Genomic DNA, 13152 nt, shown 5'->3' on the forward strand with positions numbered 1-13152 from the left:
TAAATATGACTAAACTCAATGTTTTCTATGCTCTTATGCTGGCTGTTCCCAAGTCCTTTGATTTTTCTGGTATCACTTACTTATTCATTTTTCAAAGGTACCAGGGATTGAACTCAGGGGCACTCGACCACTGAGCCACATCCCCAGCCCTATTTTGTATTTTATTGAGAGACAGGGTCTCACCGAGTTGCTTAGTACTTCACTTTTACCTGAGGCTAATTTTGAACCAATGATCCTCCTGTCTTAACCACCCAAACTGCTGTGATTATAGGCATTCACCACCATGCCTGGCTTGGTATCACTTTTAAAAGACTCCCTACATCAGGTTTCCAGGGAAAAGACAGGAAGCTCACTAGGAAGAGATCTCATGGGAAGTTAAATAGGAGCAGTCACAATAATTACTTCAGCAGATTCCATTGCCAACACTAGATCTGGGATAGCCCTCCAGAGAACACAAAATGGAAGAAATAAACATGTGTATCTATGCAGCTACCAGCCACTGCATGTAGATTCTCTAGAAGGAAGCATGGACTAGGGGACTCAGATAGTTTAAGCTCAGGTCCAATTTGAGAGAGGGACTTGTGAGACATGAATCATCTGGGAAAAGGTTGTCTCTGTCCTAAAGAGAAAATCTCCATAGCACACTACAGTATCCACCACAAAACCTAACTCTGCAATAACAGCAGAGAAAGAAAACAAGCAGCATGTCATCCACCAAGACAGAAGTCAGACCCACACTCATCACACAATGAAGACACTGGGCAGTGGTTAGAATTTATTTTTCCTTGGGCCGACCTATGCCCCAGCCTGTTATGTCACTAAACCTGGTTTTCAACTCCCTCACTTGGCTCCTTCACTACTGCTAATTCAGCCTGTGGTAGAGACATGGCTCATCTTTCATTCCCCACAAAATAACACATGTTTTCATATGTGGTGGAGTTTCTGCAATGTGTAAGGGAATAGAAGGTAATTATATACCAGTTTATAAAATTTCAAATTCAATCTTAGGCAGCAATGTCCTTTTATAAAGAGCCTTGCTGCTTCAGGGTATCCTTCTTTGCATATCTTCCTATTCTTCTACCTTCCTAGAATCTATTCTTTCTTATTCCAGGTTCCTCCATTGCATATATTTGCCATAGGAAATAAATATTTCATTTTATTATGCACATCAACATTGTATTCTTACTTTCCTCCATCCTTCCAGTTTGGAAGTTGTCTAGGAGCCCTTCCCTTGTAAAACTGCAAATGTTTAAAGTGTCTTCCAAACAATCATCCTCTTGAAGATAAATACTACCTTTGTCTGAAACCACAGTGCATTTTGGTTTTATAAAGCTACTTTTCTGGATCATTATAATCTTTCTCATGATCATTTAATATACATTGATAAGTTCATTCCACATCAAGCATTGTACTATGGATTCTACATTCACAAATTCCTGGCATCCCCACAAAAACATTCCAACAGGGGTTATCGCCATATCTGAAATTTTCTTCCCAGTTTGGTTCTGGGATGGATTGACCACACCAAAATCTAAGTCAGTGGGATTTAGAATATGTGCCAGTGAAAGCTACTCTCTTTCACACTGTGAAGTTCAGTGTGGAGCGAGGCATCCTCACGTACCTTAGATGTTGCCACTGATCCTCTGACAAACTCTGTAGGCCCAGGACAGAGTCTAGAAGGTGCCATGGCTGACTATATTATTCCCCCAAATCTCCTCCACCATTTCTATGTCCCTAGCCAACAACAGGTGCTGGCCAGCATCATCTTATTCAGCAGGCCATTCACATCAATGCTGCTTGGGGTGCTGAGAGACCACTATGGATAATCAATTTATCCTCATGGGTTGCAGTTTTCCCTTGTGGGATCCAGTTTTTTCTTACCCATTCCTGATTAATGTCAACTTTCCTTTCAGCCTGCCTGTCCAGCTGCCTGAATGTCCAATTCTTACTTACATAGATTACTCTAAGTGTAATGTATGATTCCTAGAAGACCCTTCTCCCTTATTACTGGGGATATGTCTGTGTATCTAACCATTCGTTACATCAACAGAGGGAAAATTAGAAGAAGAAACAGAGGTAGCAGTCTATGGTCATTCAGCAGGTTCATGTTTGGAGCTAGGATTGTGTCCTAAATGAGTGACTCCTAAATGTGTGCTCATAAAAGTAATATCTTACAGGACTGTCACGAAAACAGAGTTCACTCTGGTAGAACACTAAACCTATATTTTGTACATTGTAGACATCACATGAATATTTGCTATTCTTATTATTTATCCGAATCCGATGACCATACTGTTGGCCACTCTACTATATTCTGTCCTTGTCAGTAGGAGGACACAGGATAGAAAATAACTGTCTCACTTTGTTTCTACTCCACCATTCTCCAAGGAGTAAACATCCAATTTCCAGAATTCTCAGGAGATAACGGTCAGCCAGAGCCATAGTAGGAAATGAGTAACAAGACCACCTGAGAGATTTAGAAATGAGATGGAAAGGGACCAAGATTAACCTCAAGGTGGGCACATGGTAATGCAGATATCCTTCTCCAAGTTCATCAATAAACACCAAATGCTCATTTTAAGTTAGGCATAGAATTAGATACTGAGAGAATCCAGGGCTACAGACACAAGTAGAAGGCATCATAATGTCTTATAATCAAGTTCATGGGGATACCACTGGGACTATATTCAGAGTTTATTTGGCACCAGTATCAGTAGTGCATTCTGCTTAACATTTTACTTGAGGCATAACATACCTGAGTGCACAGTTCAGTGGATATTTAGAGTCACTGTAGTCCAGATTCAGCATTGATTAATTTAGTATTTAAGTGGAAGCTTTAGTGATTTTCATTCCCTGTTCTTCTGTTTTCCTACATTTTTTTTTCTGCTTACGATAGAAGAGTACCAGTCTCCTCTCCCCTGTAGCCATCCTCGTCCTCAGAGGAGCTGCTGTGTGTTTCCAAATTACCACATACACACCATCCACTGCTCTAGTCACCTTAAGGATAAACTATGGGTCTATCTGAAATGGACCATTATCCGATTTTGAAGAGTAAAAGTTTGAGGTTTGGGCAGTTTGAGTAACTTGCCCAGACTTAAAATTTTCTCTATGTTAGAGTTAAGATAAATACATATTTCACATGGCTCCAACATCTCTGATCATAAGAATTAAGCCAAATTAACAGAAAAAAGAAAAGTTAGAAAAAAGTTGTCAATGTCACCAACAGGTAGAAATGCTCAGAAAGAAGGAACAGTTGTCCTTATGATGAAGTAAGAGTACTAACCCTCAAAGATTCCAATTGCAAGCATCTGGATCTGCTGAAGAAAAACCGATAGCCTGTGCTGGGGAACCCTTTCATTTTGGGGACAGAGCTGCATTCAAGGACATACAGATAGAACTTTCAGGCTATTTGCAAAAATTCCTTTTAAAATTAACATAAACTACCAGGGAAGCGAAGTACACTTTCAAGTATCCTGTAGAAACTCAAAGATCCTAATTTTTAAAAAAGCAGGTATCATTTTAAATACAGCATATTTAAAATATTTCTAATACAATTGATATTTTCTTCATTTCATGTTCACATTGCTTTACTGGAATGAACATGGATATATTCTTGATAAGGCTTTCATAATCTCATTTTTCTTGATTTCTTTTGTTCCTCAAGAATGGACGATAGACTCTCTAATGATAGTTTTTTTTTTTAGAACTATAACTACTTCTTGTGTTTGAGACCAAAACACAGAATTTCATTTCTAAAGGTATATTTTTAAGAAGTACAGAGAAACTAAAATAGCCTTTTTAGACACATGGTATTGTTAAGGCATAGATAATTTATATATTTAGAAATACATCTTTGTATGGAATGTTCCTTCTGTTAAGAACATGCTCACTCCAGTTAAGTGTGCAGCAAGATAACTTCTCCCAGTTCAGCTGTCAAAATTACCAGAGGCCCAAGCTCTGCCAACTCTGTGATCACCACCATGCATAATTTTTTAAAAATATTTTTTAGTTGTAGATGGACACAATACGTTTATTTATCTTTATGTGGTGCTGAGGATGGAACCCAGGACCTCACACATGTTAGGCAAGCGCTCTACCACTGAGCCACAATCCCAGCCCCAACGTAGGTAAGTTTAAACTTTAAATTGTGTTTTACAATTTACTGATGGTTTTTAGATAGTGAACCTTACATTTCTATGGAAATCGGTTACTACCACCAACACTCTGCAGTGTTTAGCATCTGCAGTGAAGAAACCATGGGAACCAACTGAACAGTAGAGTCTAGAGGTTTTTGTTCAAAGTAGATATGATGAAAAACACTAAATAAATGTAGGTATTTTATTCAAGTTTTCCTCCAATCTGTCACCAACTGAGAGGCAAATGCCTACCAGACCTGATAATTAGAGATCATTAGACTCACATCTGTATCTGGTGGTTGCACAGGGGTAAGTGTGGTGGCAGGAGCCAGCTGTTGGGGGTGGGAGGAGATCAACCCAGCTGCTGGCAGTGGGAACCTGAAACAAGGGGCAGCAGGAAAGTGACAAACAGAATGAGCTGAGAACTGGGAGATCAAGAAGAAAGAGCAATGCTGTGAAACTAAATGGATTTTCAGGGCTTTTCACTGAAAGACCGAGCTTATTCTTGACAAAGTATATTGTTCATAGTATCCCAAGTTATTTTGGAAATTTAAAAAAGAAAAAAAAATCTCTTGGGAGAGAGTAGAGGTGCTCATCTTCACCTGTGGGTGGATATATGTTGCAGCTGCAGCCAGAGACTGAGAAACAGGTAACCATAGCTGGTATCTTCCACCTAAAACCCCAGATAATTTTCTGTTTTTCTTTATGTGAGTTCATATAGGTACAACTATTTATTTCAAAGATGGCAAAATGCCCCCAAATGATTAACCACTGTCTCTGAGAACTGCACAGAGAAACTTTTCATAACGTGTCCAAGAAAAATCTGTGATGGACAAGGAGTTCTTGGTGTCCACAGGAAAAGCTTGGAAATCCCACATTGCCAAAATGTAGTAGTAGACAACTAAGCTGCCTAAGGCGATTTTGACTCTTCACTGTAGTGCAGAGGATCAAGAAAATAACTTCAGGAAAGCAAAGATGACCTCCCTAGGAGTATATAAAGGAGATCAAGGAAGGAATTTAACTCGTTAGCAAATAAATTTAATAATATTATGTTCTACTCAAAGAGTAGGTTGTGTGGTAGGTAGCTGATGATTTGGCCCCTAACAATCCCATTCCCTGAAGTTCATTACCTGGTCAATCTCCTGTCTTGAAAGTAGGCTGAGTGGGCTGGGATCATGGCTTAGCTATAGAATGCTCACCTAGTACGTGTGAGACACTGTGTTTGACCCTCAGCACCATGTGAAAATAAATAAATAAAATAAAGGCATTGTGTCTACCTACAACTATAAAAAAAAAGAAAAGAAAAGAAAAGAAAGTAGGCTGAGTCTTTTGGCAAGGTAGCAAAAGCAACACTGTTGGATTGGATTACCAAAGAGGTGGCATACTCACTCAATACCCTTCCCCACCCTCTTCTCCCATGCTCTATGGAAGCAAGCTAAAGGAGCCTACTTGGCCAAGAACTGAGGATGACCACCTCTGGCCAGGACAGAGGGGAAGCCAGGCCCCCAGTCCAATCAAGAAATGAATCCTGTCAGCATGTGCTGGCAAGGAAATTGCACGGTTTTTGCTCAGTTCAACTTTGGGGTGTCAGTGTACACTTCACTGACACATTTATTGCCACCTTGGGAGATATTTTGCAGTAAAGGACTAAGTTTGACCCACAGAAACTGTAAGATGATAAATGTCCATTGTTTTAAGCAATTAACTTATAAAGTAATTTGTTATAGCAACAGGAAACAGAATTTGAGTAAAAAATCAAATTTTCAATATCCCACCAAATCCTTGCCAAATGATCTCAGGAACGAGTTTACAATCTCTCTTTTTGGACTGACATGTTAAAGATTTAAAAATCAGGGTCAGAGGAAAGTCTGATCTTTCTTTCTGTGTCACTAAAGAGAATATTCTAAACTAACCATTGATTTGTTATATCATTGCATAAATCCCTTCATTCTTCTTCTTTCTGCACTCACTCTTGGTAATTTCATTTAGTCTTAAAGCTTTCAATTTCATTTATATGTCAAGAACTTTCAAATTTATATTTTCAACTTGGACTTCATTCCAAAAATCAAACTACACATTCTACTAGCTACTTGACATTACTACTTGAATGCTGATAGGACCTGTCAATCACAACTGATTCCTTCAGCTTGGTTCTTCATTCAAAGGGTGGCTTTCACTATTTGGGGTCTATTCTAGTTCCATGTCAATCTTAGGATTGTTTTTCTATTTCTGTGAAAATGCCATTGTAGTCTTTAGAAGATTACACTCAATCTATACATTATTTTAGGAAGAATGGCAATTTTTGCGACATTAATTCTTCCAATCCATGAACACAGGTATCTTTGCATTTACTTGTGCCTCTGACAATTTATTTCATCAATGGCTTACCGTTTTTAGTATATAGATCTTTTACCTCCTTGAGTAATTCATTATTACTAAGACTTTTATTATTTTTGTTGTGAATGTAAATGGGATTTTTTTCAGATGCTTTGTTTTAAAAAAGTGATTTTTATATTATTTAATATGTAGAAACTTTACTGAATCAATTAGTTCTACTAGGATTTCTGTGCAGTCTTTAGACTCATATCTGTACGTATGTGTGTATACACACAAACACACACAAAACACACATATACACAAATAAATTCACATATATAGATGTGTGTTTGTGTGTATAGGAGCACATCAATTTAAATTTGGCCTTTTAAATTGGATTTTTCTTTTTCTTGTTCTCCTGTTCAAGCCCTGCAACTCCATCATTCCAGTCATTCTCAAGTCACCAAGCAAACATCTTTCCTGTGCCTTCAAATATACCCAGAATGTATGCCTTCCCACCACCATTGTTGAGCCACCAAATTTTCTCAATTCATTATTTCAATAAGCTTCTGATTGACTTAGTGGCTTAAACGGCTCCCTTTACCTACCAGTGCTAGGACTATCTCATTCCTCTAACAAAGCATCCATTTGGGGCAAAGGAACTGAACCAAAGAGAAAATACAAATGCTCAACAAATATATAAAAAAATTGTTCAACATCTCTAGCAATTACAAAAATGCAAATTAAAACCACACTGAGGCCAGGCATGGTGGCATACACTTATAATCCCAGTGGCTTGGGAGGCTGAGGCAGGGGGATCTCAAGTTCAAAGCCAGCCTCAGCACCTTAGCTAGGCCCTTAGCAACTCAGCAAAAACCTGTCTGTAAATAAAAAATAAAATTAAAAAGGACTGGGGATGTGACTCAGTGGTTGAGTGCTCCTCGGTTTCAGACTCCATTATCCAAAACAAAACAAAACAAAACCCTGCAGATTCCATCTCACTCCAGTCAGAAGACAATCATCAAGAACACAAGTAACAATAATGTTGGTGAGGATGTGGTGAGAATGTATTGTTCACTCATTCATTGCTGATGGGACTGCCAATTGGTGCAACCGATATGGAAAGCAGTATGAAGATTCCTTAGAAAACTTGGAATGGAACCACCATTTGACCCAGCTATCCCACTCCTTGGTTTATACCCAAAGAACTTAAAATCAGCATTCTAGAATGATGCAGCCACATCAAAATTTATGGCAGCTCAATTCACAATAGCCAAATTGTGGAACCATGAGAGGTGCCATTCAACAGATGAATGGATCAAGAAAATATAGCATATAAACACCGTGGAATATTATTCAGTCAAAAATAAAAAGAATGACTATGAATTTTGCTGCTAAATGGATGGATGTGGAGACTATTGCTGTATATGTAATAAGCCAATTACAAAAAAAAATGCAAGTCCAAATGTTCTCTCTGATATGTGGATTCTAATACACAATAAGGAGAGATGCAGAGAGAAGCATAAAAGTTCATTAGATTAAACAAAGGAGAGTGCAAGGAAGGGGAGATAGGAATAGGAAAGACAGGAGAAAGAACTGGACATGGCTTTTCTGTGTTCATATATAAATATACAACCAGTGAAAGTCTACATGATGTACAACCAACCGAACAGGAAATTATACTCCATGAATGTATGATATGTCAAAATACACTCTACTCTCACATGTATTTAAGAGAATTTTAACAAAAATGTACTGTACCATGTACTTAAAATATAACATGTTAATAAGTTTTAAGTGTTGTCAGTACAAAAATAAACATTTGAGATGATACAAAAAATAAAAACAAAAATGCATCCACTTCAATCAGAACAAGAGACAAAATATGTTGCTTAGTCTACAAGGTCTCATGAGATCCCCATTCCTGTTGCCTTTTGGACATAATGTATCACTAGTTTCCACTGTTCCACACCTGTTCTTCTCAGCTTCACCAGTCTCCCTTTCTTGGCCCAGTCATGCAGCTACTTAGTAAAGCACCTTGACAACTTTCCTCAAATGCTAAGTTTGAAAAAGCTGACTCTGACTACTCTCTTTAAACCTGTTAACTCTCTCCACCCAAGGAACTCCCACCCTTTCCCTATTGTTTTACATTTTTTTAATCATGGACAATCACCTAACCTACCACAAATGTTATTTATTTTGTTTTTCCTTAGTTGTTATCTATTTTCATTCTTTAATTGGAAGGTACAATATAGTGGTAAAGGGGTGTTTGTTTCATTCACTGATTTATATTTTGGTCACTTTCTAGAAAAATATCTAGAATGGATGAAATGCTTAGCAATTATTTGGGAATGAAGGAAAGAAAAAAACCCAAAGTAATGCCTCCTTATCATAGTCCATGAACTTCACAAAATTCTTTCTCAGTCCTCTGCTCACATCATACATTCTCCTCTTTCCTTTCTTCATCTCCAATTTCTCTATCTACTTCTCTCGGCCCATCCTGCCTCTCTCTCTCCACAGCTCTGCTCACTGGTTGAGGCATGCAGACAGAGCAGAGATGCTGACTCCCAGAGGAAGACTCTCTTGACAATACTCCTGTCCTCAATACTCCTGTCCCCAGCTCCACTAAAGGTGTCACTTATGTGAAACTCCACAAGAGCCTTTGCTTGACCTTCATGATGTAATACTTGGACAACTCTTAATCCACTTTGAATATGCCAGGAATTCAGCTAAATGTTTTAAGGGGAAGATTTTATGTAATTATTACAAACTGTATGCTAAAATGGTATAGTGACAATGTTAAGTGGGTAGTTCAATCAAATCATCTCCTAACCACGTGAACATGTATTTTTTTTTCTTTCTTTTTTTTTTTTTTTTTTTTTGGTATCAGGGATTGAACTCAGGGGCACTTGACCACTGAGCCACATCCCTGGCCCTATTTTATATTTTATTTAGACACAGGATCTCATTGAGTTGCTTAGCATCTCACCATTGCTGAGGCTGGCTTTGAACTTCTAATCCTCATGCCTCAGCCTCCTGAGCCACTGGGATTAGGGGCCTGAGCCACCCCGTCTGGCAACACATGCATGTCTCCTTCATGTGAATCCAAGGTCATCAAATTTCATTCCTGGATGTTCCTTATCAGTCACCCCTCAGGCGAGTGGGGGCCCTTGAGCAAACCAGGGCAATATCAGATGTTCTTGAAGATTTCTTTCCTCCTAGGGAAACCCTTATTCAATGACTATGGCTTAGACATCAACAGAAGCTGAGATAATTTAACTGAGATGGAGACAATTCCTAGGATTGACATGATCTCCTAGAAGGGTTAAGCTGAAGAAACCCTCTGCCAGACTTTATTTATGATTTCATACTAGCAGTCTTGTTCTTATTTGTACCACCTAATACTAGGCTCCTACTGAGTATGGAGTGGATTTTCAACAGATATATGCTCTCTGGTAGGCTTTTACTGTAGACTTAGAATTGCTTTGGATGAAAGCATTTCACTACTTCAGCTAAACATCAAGTGATAATTAGTCAGAAAAAAAAAACAGATAAAGTATGATTAATTTTGACTGGTATTAAAATTTTCAAAGATTGACCTATAAAATGTATCATGCTTACAAGAAATGAAGCATAGTATATTCTGGAAATGAAGAATTAAAACTCCCTCTCATAAAACTTTGTATCTTCCCATCTTCAGAATTTTCCAATGGATTAAAAAATTTCAGTTATGCAAGATCACACAGAGTAAGTAGTTGCCTTAACCAATCTGTCTTCAGTGTCCACCACATGAAAACATAGTACAGGTTGACAGTCCCTTATTTAAAATGCTTGGTACACAATATGTTTCAGATTTTAGATTATGTATCTACAAATACTGTATAACCTGAAAATAATGTAATATCTTGAGGAGGGGTTTCAAATCCAAACACAAAATGCATTTAGGTTTTACATCCAACATGCATATAATCTGAAGACAGTTTTAGACAATATTTTTAATAATTGTATGCATGAAACAAAATTTCACACTGTAAAATTCATGTCCACTTATGATGTCATGTCAGTATTCCAAGAGTTTCAGATTTCTGAGTATTACAAATTTTTGGATGACAGATGCTAAACCTTCAGTTTTGAGGATGAGTTCTTTACTGATATAATGTCTCTGAATCCTTGTAAACATCCTAATTTATACATAGTAGCAATATTCCCACACCAAGCATAGGAAAGCTGAAGCAGAAACAATGTTATTGACCTGGCCACATTAATGCAAATAGTACATAGAGCTGGTGTAAAAGAGGGTGAGTCAGGAGCTTTTGTAAGCAGCTCCCAGGGCTGCTCTTCCCCTCTCCATTGATATCTGATGGGTCCCCTTCAACCCCTTCCTGTTCTTCACCTCTATCCCAGTTGCAGGAATTGAGGAGGTACACAGAATTAAAGTAATCATTGCCTAAGAGAGAAACACATTAAGCCATTGGAAAAATTATGAGACACAGCTAGTATGCTTTAATGCAAAAGTTATGTTTATTTAACTGATTTATCAATTCTGTGACAGGCAAAGGTTCCAAGGGTTTGGTTTATAACGTTAGTATCAGGAATGCATGTAGAATTTCAACCCCTTTATATAAGTACATTAAATAACCAAATTATAAGAATAAAGCACATGGTAGTGCCTCATTATGAAAGACCATTAGTTTAATTTTCATTTAATGTTTCAAAAAACATTCTTTACTACAAGAAATGTTCTTCGTGTGGATATGCCCTTTTAATAGGAATACACATATTTTAATTTATAATGAAATATACCTATCAAAAAGAGCTTCATCATCTATGATTCATGTTGGATTAGGAGATCTAATAGGATAAGGAATAAATATGTTGGCTAAAATCCTTTCAAAATAATGCCATTGTCCTAGATTATAATGATAGTTTTTGTATCCGGCAGCAGTTTATTCCTAAATCCTTTGCTTAATGGCAATACCTTTAATGTTTGCCTAAGGAAAATGTTAAAATATTAATAAACCAGTAACCTATTCCTTGACAGTGACTCACTTGTTTGAACTTTCAGTTCAATCACATACCAAAAAGAAAAAAAAAAGAAAAAGGAAAACCTTAAGATTTAATATAAATACTGAAATGGAAGTAGACTGAGATGAGAAATCTCTAGACATATTTTTTTTCAATCACTAGTGACAACTCCAACTATGGAAAAAATAAAGGTAGTTCTTGTGAAAATTACATAGAAAAACTTAACAAAGATGAGAAAATCACTTTAAAATCTTCAATGGGCTTCAATTTGTACTCTTCTGTAATAATCATACATTTAAAATTAGTTTCTTTTAATCAAAAAAGAATATAAAGCACCTTTCAGAACATTTCATTACAGAAATAATATATGTTACTATCTGAGAAGAACATATGTAAAACATTCAGGGCTTTCTCTGCAAGACCACTATGGAGTAAGCATTATTCAAGAGAAAAGTTAACAGTCTGCTAAAGTACACAAGGGTAAAACATAAGACCCATTCTTATTGGCCTATGCAATTATATAACTGTGATGTGTTTTATATAATTTATTCAACATAGTAAATTAAATAATTTATATAATCTGCTGATTGATATTTAACTATTGCACTTAAATTTGTAATTTATGAAACTTCTGGGCAATTTATATAACTTTCTTCTGTGTGATTTCCTCTGTTGTCTGAGCAGTTTCTGCATCGCTATTTTCCTGAACAAAAGGTTGTAATTATTTATAAGCAAACATGAACTGCTCTGACAGAGAAGCAAATGAAAGATTGATAGAAACATTGCTTAGCACACATCTCCACACAGCTCCAGCCAGGGGAAAACAGATGGACCTCAATTACCTAGCTACTTAAAGAACAATTGCTTTACTTGGATTCATCTTTAATATTGCTGTATTTCTAGACTCATTTGGCATTTGCACATGTCATTTGTGTTTTAACACCAAGCTGTTAATTTGTTAAATCAATTTGCTTCTCTATACGGATTATCTCCTGTATCTAATACCCCTTTTAAAACCTTCTGCTTCTGTTGCATGATCTCAATACCCATTATCTTCCTCCCAATTTTTTGTGATGGCTTCATTGTTGGTCTTCCTGCTATCTCACTGTGAAACTTAAAATTCACTTTCAAATTGCTAATCATGTCATCCTCTGCTTAGAGATTTTGGCGACTTTCTACTGCTTAAGCATAATTTAAGAAGTCTCTAGCATAGCAGTCATGTCTCTTAAGTATATGGCTTTATCTTCCTAAATGTGTATTTTAATGCTTCCTACCTGTGCGATTTTTCACCAATACAGTCTTAACAACTCTTTTTTAAATTAATGCTGCAATGAGGGAGTATTTCAATAAATTGTAAGAAAGTCATCCTGTGAAGCACTATTGAAACTGTCAAGGAAAATAAAAGCATTTAATATGGACTCTGCTGTTCTATCTGTGTGTACTAAAATTTTCTAAACTTTAGAAAATATTTTTTAGAATTTTAAACTCAATTTTCTCATTAGTAAAATGGAGAAAATATTTGCTTAAATTTTATGTTTATATAGTATGTATGATACAAATGTATTCTAACATGCATGAAACATGTAAAATGGAATAGGGTGAACTAAATAAATAGGGTGAACTAAATAAATGATCTCATGATCATTAAGGTCACAGCGAGAATGGTAGGTGATGA

The sequence above is a fragment of the Marmota flaviventris genome, chromosome 5 (genome assembly GCF_047511675.1).
Source record: "Marmota flaviventris isolate mMarFla1 chromosome 5, mMarFla1.hap1, whole genome shotgun sequence".
Classification (NCBI taxonomy): domain Eukaryota; kingdom Metazoa; phylum Chordata; class Mammalia; order Rodentia; family Sciuridae; genus Marmota; species Marmota flaviventris.